The sequence below is a fragment of the Micropterus dolomieu genome, linkage group LG15 (genome assembly GCF_021292245.1).
Source record: "Micropterus dolomieu isolate WLL.071019.BEF.003 ecotype Adirondacks linkage group LG15, ASM2129224v1, whole genome shotgun sequence".
NCBI lineage: Eukaryota > Metazoa > Chordata > Actinopteri > Centrarchiformes > Centrarchidae > Micropterus > Micropterus dolomieu.
In genome coordinates, this window is record NC_060164.1 from 19,106,355 (window position 1) to 19,113,341 (window position 6,987).

General features: G+C 40.4%; 1 protein-coding gene across 4 annotated transcripts in view; it reads left to right on the forward strand.

Annotated features, from left to right (window-relative positions):
* The first annotated feature begins 621 nt into the window (after positions 1-621).
* Positions 622-6,987, forward strand: part of ccser2a (coiled-coil serine-rich protein 2a) — a 61,788-nt gene continuing 55,422 nt past the window's right edge. For 2 of the 4 annotated variants that reach the window (XM_046070192.1, XM_046070196.1), the window contains exon 1: positions 622-1,286. The gene's annotated coding sequence lies outside the window, so the exon portion shown is untranslated. Of the gene's footprint in view, positions 1,287-2,051; positions 2,174-6,987 lie in introns of all 4 variants that reach the window. The other 2 variants (XM_046070195.1, XM_046070194.1) reach the window with 2 other exon arrangements.

Here is a 6,987-nt window from a genome sequence, read left to right on the forward strand (position 1 = left end):
CACTCTTCAACTTTTTTCCCCCTTAAATCTTTATTGCAAAGACAGGAATTAAGTATAAATGGGACAGTATACACAACATTACACAAATATATAAGATACAAATAATAACAAAAACTTGCCATGGGTAGTCTATATTATATAATGATATTAAAAGAGATAAGCTGACAGTTTTCACAGCCTTTTTGTTGTTGGATTTAGAAATTACATCGACATAATGCAAAACCAAATGGAGAAAAAGTACAAAGTTAGGTTTTTTACTGAATTTACATTTATGAATGTGAAATTTTGCTATTAAAATTGATAAATGTATTATTATAAAATACTTAATAAAATAAAAGCAAAATAGGCCTAACAGATTCTCCCACATTAATGCAAAATCACACTTGCGGTGTGTAAATAATGCCAAAAGAAGTGAAAAAAAGTTTCTGGGTGTGTCTTCAACGAAAGAACAATTTGTATTGATGTCTCAAAATTAAATTTAACCATGTACTGATTAACAGGGTTTTACAATATGTGAATCATTCTACTCTTCCTTCACCAGGTATTTCAATCCACTTTACAACTCTGCAAGCTTCTCGTTATATTCTGACGTCAAATCAACGGCTAGCAGGAAGGCTCTAGTTTACTTTCGGTGAACGGAGCTACTACAACCTAATACCAACTTGAATGAATTCTAAACATAACAGACCGCATCTGAAAAATAGTGCACAGATGTAGGCGAGCACGCACTTTGAGATAAGCGTGCAATGTCACCCTTTGAGACCCAGGTGACATCTAACGTTACACGCTCCGCCCAGCTGGAAGCGAGAGGACGATGTCGGAATGCCTCGGGAAGTCAGTCTGGACGGTACCGTGTGGTTGTTGCCTGCCGTGGTTAGTTTCTTTATAAGACTACATATTGTTTTGTATGAGGATTTCACATCATGGACATGGCCGGGTTTTGTTTACGTTGTCCCGTCGCTTCACGGACCGTCTTTTCCCGTCGGTAATGCTCGGTGTTATCAGTTGGTCGGCGTTAACACGGTGACAGTTATTAACTAACGGCTCCGTGGTACAGTAGTTTCGGGCTATTTTTAACGTTAAAGTGGAAGTACTATGGGCTAGGCATCACTTCATGAATTAATGTTAACGTTCAAAGTCTGTTTTAAACGGAAAGTGAAAGACTACGTTACCTCTACTTGGCCGCTCACTTTACAACATGTTGTTATTTACAAGACAACGAACAAGTGGACTGTTTGCTGACCCATCTTTGGGGCTGTAAATATGTTTTTAACGGTATAATTCAGGTAAGTGCAATTATATTGTACATGTATCAGGTTACATAAGCCCTGTTGTGATTGTGAAATAATGGGAAAACAATGAACGTTCCTGTTTTAGCCATACTGGGTGCTTCATATAGTACCATATATCCAGATTTCTCTGTTTGGGTGTGTGTGGGTACAGAACATGATAGCTACATATACTTTTTTTAAAATTAAACTAATGACAAACAACCCAAAAGAGCCTTTGAGTAGGTTGCCATTAGTCTTAATCTGTGCTGCCCAGTGAGGCAGAAGATGCCATGTTGTCCAATGACACCGAGGAAAGAGTACAGTACCATGAATGAGGATGACCAGTCCTTTATGTAAGAATCAAAAAGTATGTTATTATATAAAACATTGTTACAAGAAATTGTGCACACTGATCTAATAATGTAGACCTTGGAGTCATGCATTGTGAGACACGTGTCACCGTCACAGTCTCTCTCTCAGTGGTTAATAAATGGAACTCCACTGAGGTGTGTGTTCCACATGCACATGTCAGGATTAAAGGGTAACTAAAGATGACTCACCATGATCCGCTCAGACAGGAGTTCAAATTTATACCATGCAGTGCAGCCTCACATATTCATATTTTTACACCACAACTGAAGTTGCTGTCAGTCAACTCTCATAACTATGTGTGTGAGTGTACCATTTTAGGCTGTGATCTATTACAGCCCCAGACAGTGCAAAGCGCCATGGCATCAACAAGCCGGCACTCACACGCAAATCCATGTGTGTGTTCCTCAGGCACCTGTTGGCATAGGTCCTGGAGCGCCACCTTGGCTGAGAGTGTTTACAATCTGATTCCCTCTAACAACAGCTGAATGTGCGCCTGCCTGCTGAAGACCCCCCAAATTGCACTTTAATATGTGAGGGTTTTTCCAGACTGTGTCTCTGTCGTCTTCCTGTCTTCATGTGCCCTAACTGTCAGAGTCAGTGTTTGTAATCTAGCTATGTGTGAAGGTCACATTATGCACATTACACGGTGCATAGTCGTCATTCCAAGACACTGTAATGCCCCTTAATGGCAACCCTGAGGCCAACAGATAAGATGTTAGTGTGTTTACAGTCATGATGCTAAAATTGACTACTTCCAGTGTTGAGTAATATGTATGACAATGCCAGAAATTACAGACTAAGGGAGTCTGTGTAGAGCAAGGTTAGTGTGACATGAGTGGTCTGTATTCATCCTTTCCACTGTTGGTGTTGTATTTATTGTATATTGTCCTTTCTTTCTGATATCTTTACTGGAACAAACTTCTTCTGACTCTTTGACTGACTATAGTTCAAAATCAATGAGGGATCTAATAATTGGGTGCTTAAAATGTCCAAAGATTAGCTCATTCAGGATAATGCATTGTGGTTACAGTATTGTGCATGCTTTCATGAGTGTGTTGTGTCTGTTGTGGTGCAGAGCCTAGCGACTTTGACTTTCCCCTGATCCTCGCTGCCCTCTTCTCTCTCTGTTTGTGGCCTATCATTAGAGCTAAACTTAGCCACGCTTATCAGTTCTGTCATTCCCTTGGTAAGACCACAGATGTTTAAGGGCTTGGAATAGCTGAGTGTAGACACAGGATCTCAGATGCAGTGACAGGCACTTGCGGCAAAAATGCCCCTCAAAGATTAGGAAATGCCTATATGGAATAAAACAAAAAACAACTGGCTAGCAAGAATGCTAGGGGTACTCTTTACCTCATTCACTTTTTACTTTACAACCAAAGATGTACCCTTAAGGAGTAGAAATTTAAAAGGTAACGATACAAATGTTGTTTATTAATCAGTATAACATAAACAATAATATTTCAAAGTAAATTAGGAGAAAAAAAGATAATTTCTCTTCCTCTGGCAAGCCTTGCCCTTATTTGTGGTGGGTGGAGTGTAAAATTAAAGTGCGTTGACATAAAAAATTTAACTTTTTGTTTAAATTTTTTATCAAGACATTTACAATCTCCTCATTTGCTCTGGGATATGCTGCACACTTTTTTTTTATACTGTTCTGTTATTTTAGATTGTAGATTGTATACAACTTGTGTTTTCTGCTCTGTACTTTTAGGAAAGCAGTTTATTATATGGAATGGATTGAGTGCCTGGGAGTGTTTTTGTCGTGCATGTGAGTGAAGAGTCCCTCTGCTCTCTTGCTCCAAACAGTGTGTTTACACAGGTATCATTATGAACACAATGTAGGGTGGTAACAGCAGATGTTTTCTGAAATGTCAGAAATCTTTGGCTCAACATGGAATGGGCTTGTTTCATGTTTTGACTCGTCATAGTAGAAAAGGCGCAGGTGTTACTGATAATATTAACGACCGCTCTGTTTCATTCAAGTGTCAGTGCCGTGACAGTGAGCTAGCATGCACAATACCAAGACCCTGACACTGAAGTAGCTAAATGGAATTCAGCCACCATTCATTTTATTATTTATACCTGTGTCAAAAGATCTTCTGTAAAAAGGCCTATTGTTTATAGTGCTGCAGTTGTTCAATGCAGATCTGAAGCTCCTACATACCCATGGTACACCCACACAGGTGATTTCAGTTTGCCTGATTAGACCTCTTTTCCAGATGGTGTGGGCGTGTACACATACTGTGCCAACTTCCAGCTCCACCCAATATCTACCTGAGCAGGCATAATGACCTGTAAGTGAAAACACCTGTGTGGGTGTGCAAGGCCTTTAAGTAGAAATGAACGAATGAGAGAAACGGGTCATTTGGACATAAGATAAAGAAGCATTTACGTCACAAATTCATTCCCTGTTATTGTCATTATTTTTCTATTGATTTCTATTGATCGCCTGCAGGGCTCAATGTTAAACTTTTTTGCAACTGGCCCCACCGGGCCAGTCGGTTTGAAACTTACTGGCCTGAAAACAATTTTTACTGGCCCTCCTTCTAAAAATTATTTATCAGTGTTACAACAAAACCAAAGACTTATAAGTTATGTTATACTGTTAACATGTATAATCGGTTATTAAATACATCCTAAATATAAAAAAAACTAAACTAAAATGTAATCAAATGTAATTAAAATTATAAAAAATAAAAAGGTTAACAAAACAATTTACTTTTAAAACAAAATATACTAACAGACTCAAACATGAAGTGCTCTCTCTCCTGCTGACAGCCATTTAATAAAAAAAAAAAGTACACAGAGCAGCGGATACAAGTCACCTCTATCCTGATTGACAGGTCGCCATGGTAGCAACCAATCACAAGGCAGTCCCGCCCAAAAGCATATGCTGCATTATCATATATTTCCCCCTGAACAGGACCATAATTTACTCAATGAACATCATGCAGTTTTGAACTCATTATTAAAGTGTTTACTGAGGTAATAATTCAGCTGAGAAGCAGCGACGTTTTACTGTTATTTCTAATGGAGCCGGACTTCTTTTTGCAACCAGCGGACTTGCGCCCTGCTGGCCGTTAGAGAGAATGCAGTTTTTTTTTGTTTTGTTTTTTTAAACCTGTCCTGCCCAGCAGCCTGGTATAGAGTATGATGAGCTGGATACCATATTGTGCCAGACAGATTTTACTTTAAGAAGAGAGTATTAATATACTTCTTTGTCTGTTTTATTATTTATTTAATTATGTATTGATTTGTCACTGTGCCGGACAGGGGGGCAGACATGGGGATGGGGGGGCACAAACAGAAATCACAGAGAAAGGACAAGACCTGTAAGAGAAGGGGGATGGAAGGTGTGGACAACAGGGAAAAGCAGAGGGAAAAACCAATTGCAGAAAGCAATGATACCTGCAATAGAACAGAGATGGGGGCTTGGGGAGGAGAAAAACAACAACAAACAAACAAACAATAAAAATAATAGTAAAAGACATCCAGCCGAACAGCAGCAATAAACAGCTGACATAGTATGACAACTAAGAGAAAAACGAAAACAAGAAACAGTCACGCACACTAAATAAGCAACACAGCACAGCCACGAGAGCTGGAATAATAACAATTAATTTAAATAAGTAACTGAAAGAAAAGCATCAGGAATAATTCTACCAGGGACAACCTAAATTTGTTTGTGTCTATGTGTGAGTCTGTGTACGTGTGGGTGAATGTGCCTGTGTGTGTGTGTGTGCGCACATAAGCCTGTTAAAGAATGTAGTTGTTAGTGAGAGTGGGACGCCACAACTGTGCCACACCTACCCCAGCAACAGGCAGGTAAGAACCCCAGTAGCCAATAGGGGTGGGAGAAAGGAGAAAAAAAAAAAGTAAAAAAATAATAATAATAACGACCATCCAAATGCCAGTTGACAACGCAATGCCGCGGAACCACCCAGCACCCCACCGCCGCGCAGCGAACAACCAAAACGCCCAAATGCCACACAATCATCAACATAAATGCACAAGTGACGAGCCCAACGCGTGCACTGCGCGAGTACGGCGCCAACCAATGCCTGGCAGCCCCCCGCGAATCCCGCGTGTGAGGTCAGGCAAACGAGAGAGAGCGAGTGGCAGAACGACAGCGAAAGCCAGCGGAGAGAAAATGCAGTTTTAAGTTCCGTCTGCATGATTTCACTTTCAGACACAGAGGTTGCCGCTTGATTGAGATTTACGGTGGCCCTGAGAGGCCAACACATTGCAACTTAAGAAAACACATTCAAATTCATCACAACACAACGCATTAAGACAACACAACGGAAGTGTTTCCAGGGGACCCTTTTAAGTGATGCACACAGCTAGCTTGTTTTGGTTGAACCTGTAACCTGCAGTGCGTTGGCCTCTCAGGGCCACCGAAGGGATTAGATAATAACATTTGACAACCACTCGTCACGTAACTACAAATCTGAATTGGACAGCGGTGCGCGCCATTAGCTGCAAAGCAACTGCAGAATGTTGAGTTTGATTTTTTTTTTTATATATATACTAATGTTTTTTGCGGGCCAGTGCAAAACTCACTGCTTGGGTCCCAACGTTACTTTTTACTGGGCCCGGGCCACCGTTATTGTCGAGCCCTGCGATGTTTGAACTGTATGGTATTCCAGCATTGTCTCATCTCAGGGTGTCAAATACAGACGCTTTGAGAATGCCTGACAAAGTCAGTATTTGACGCTCAAGGTACCTTTCAGGATATGTATGAGACACCCTGGGCTTTCAAGTAACTCCAATGTAACTCATCTGCCATCATGTAATGTACTTATTTCAACCCAAAATATGATCTTTTCCTAAACCTAACAAAGTAGTTTTGTTGCCTAAACCTAACCAAAACTTCAATCTTTTCCTAAGCCTATGTAAAACCATGATCTTTTCCTAAACCTAACAAAGTAGTTTTTTGTTGCTTTAACTTAACCAGACCCAGAGGCCTGTACCACAAAGCAGGATTTGAGCTTATCCAGGTAACTTTGGGGTTAACCCTGGGTTTTCAGTACCACGAAGGTAGTTCACTTCTTACGGAGGTAGATCGCCATGGCAACTTATGCTGAACGGCTAACCTGCTTCGGAGCAGGTTATGTGTACAAGATCTCTGACGTAATTGCTGACGTAATCTGCACTCTGCGCATGCGTTGGCGTCTGTAGCCACCTGTCGGAAGCTCCGTCTTGAACCGGACTCTTATCCAGTTTTAATCCACTTTTTTCGTTACATTTTTTTTATATCCTTTTATTTAACTTAACTTTATTTAAGTTTTACGTGGGTTAAGGATTTTAGTCATCCGACATGGATTTTAAGATAGATGAC